This window comes from Engraulis encrasicolus, chromosome 22, assembly GCF_034702125.1.
Source record: "Engraulis encrasicolus isolate BLACKSEA-1 chromosome 22, IST_EnEncr_1.0, whole genome shotgun sequence".
Taxonomy (NCBI): domain Eukaryota; kingdom Metazoa; phylum Chordata; class Actinopteri; order Clupeiformes; family Engraulidae; genus Engraulis; species Engraulis encrasicolus.
In genome coordinates, this window is record NC_085878.1 from 38,806,215 (window position 1) to 38,808,714 (window position 2,500).

Sequence of the window (2,500 nt, forward strand, 5' to 3'; positions counted from 1 at the left end):
TGAAAAAGAATGAAAAAGAAAGGGAAGGGCAGTGGAAGCGAAAGGTAGCGAAAACAAGCTGCAAAGAGAATAGAGGGATAGAGAGAGTCACAAAGACAGAAAGAGACAGATAGAGGAAGACAGAGTGGGACAGCGGGAGTTAGGGAATGAAAGCGTCCCCCGTGCACCTTTTGAGAAATGAGGAGGGGAGGAGCGTCTTGTTTAATGGATTAACACATTTCGCCCGGGTCAGAAAACAAAATGTCGAAAAACAGTCCCCCTGGTCCTGTCGCATGCATATGTATTAATCACCCAGCCAAATGGGCCCTTCCACTCCTCCTTGACCTCTTTTGAGTTTACCGTTTGTTTATGCCATGCCGCAACTCTTGCTTTTCACTAGTTTCTCTCTCTTATTCTCTCTCTCTCTCTCTTTCTCTCTCTCTCTCTCTCTCTCTCTCTCTGTCTCTTTCTGTCTAATCTTGTTGTGTTCCTGTTTTTTATGCTCTTTGCTGAGCTGTAGATGGAAAATAAAGCATCTCTGCTTTTATGAGTGCATTTTTAAAAATGAGAAAGCCTTTAGCCATCAGTAGCAGAGATTCAGAGGGGGCAAAAGGACAGAGTCAGAGGCTATGTCTCAAATGACGCACTTTTGTCAGTGCACTGACAGTCAGTGCACAGTACACACAGTGCACTGAGGTATTTTGTGCATAGTGTCGTGGGAAAATTTGAGCACTATGCACTGTGCCCACGCTGGAAGTGACTGCTGAGCATGGCATTAGCTCGCCAAAATATGAGTTGGCTACAGGTTACAATGCACAGCGTCTGGTGCTTATTTTTCCATGTCCTTCACCCCAAAGGACAACAATCACATATACAATACTTTGGTTGGCATGAAAAGGTTGGTGTCCCATCAACATTACGTATAGAATTAGGAGACTGTTGACCAAACTCTTCTACTGAACTGAATGCCACATTTCCTCTGTGTCATTGTCAACATGGCCGCCGTTTAGTGCGCGCAGTGTCCATCATTCAAGCACTGCATTTTTCTGCCATTGTTAGGGGATCATCCTGGCACTTTCAGTGCACTGGCTCAACTGGAATATTCAGCGTGAGCGCCCTAGGCACTGAAAAACAGTGCCCGAAGTGCACAAGTGCGGCATTTGAGACACAGCCAAAGTCTTCTCACTAGATGTAAAAAAAAAACCCTTAAAAGGTGCACTGTGCAAGATTTTTTAGTTGTTTATTTCCAGAATTCATGCTGCCCATTCACACATGTTCCCTTTTTCAAGAACACATACCACCATCATCAAATTCTAAGTATTTGTTATGACTGCGAAAATTGCACTTTTTCATACATGAAAAGGGAATCTTCTCCATGGTTTGCCATTTTTAATTTCCAGAAATATGCATTGTTTTTGCTGCCAAACTCACTGAACTTTGGTTACACTAGTAAATATTGTAAATGCAGTAAATATTTAGCCCCACCTCAATATCTTTGTGGGGCCCTCACATTGACTTCAATTCATATTAACCCTAACAATAGCTTAACTGTGCCCAAACCAAAACAATCCCTAACCTTAAACTGTCAGTGAGTAAATTTGTGTTTTTACACTTTTACTCTCACCAGTAGCAAGAAAACTACGCCAGCAAAAGTTCAAAACATGTGGGGTCCAGGATTTGGGCCTTGTTGGTGTGCTCCAACAGCAGTGTCCTCACGTACACTACTGGTGCAGTAAACACACACACACACACACACACGCACACACACACACACACACACACACACACACACACACACACACACACACACACACACACACACACACACACACACACACAGTGAATGGCAGGGCCGGTGTGAGGTCAGTGTACCTGTGAATATGGGTGCTCCCCTAAGAGAAGCTGTCATGACGACGGAGATCAAACGCACAATGGCACTGTCCTAAAGTGCATGCAATGTGTGTGTGTGTGTGTGTGTGTGTGTGTGTGTGTGTGTGTGTGTGTGTGTGTGTGTGTGTGTGTGTGTGTGTGTGTGTGTGTGTGTGTTTGTGTGTGTGCGTGCGTGCATATGTCTGTGTGTGTGTGCGTGTGTGCGTGTGTGTGTGTGTGTGTTTGCGTGCGTGTACGTGTACGTGTGTATGGACATGACTACCAGGGACATGGGTAAAGGGTAGAGCAGGCACACATAAATAAATAAAAACATCTGAAAAAAAAACCCAAATAAATAAATAAATAGAAACGACAAGGGGAGGGAAGCATGTGTCCCGGATTTCTTGCTGAGTGACTGTGTGACGGGCACAGATCTGCAAGTTTCAGATGGGGATCAGGTTGTCTGTGCAGAACTATCTGTGTTTGTTTTGGGTAACTGGGATTTTGTGTACAAAGTGGATTCAAAAAATGTTGGGACACTTTGTATTTTGTGAATAAAATCAAAATGCTGGCATTTTCAAAACATTCAATATGTTAATAAGGTAGAGAATTATGTACAGACAACATATCAGTGGTTAAAGTCAAGCAGAAA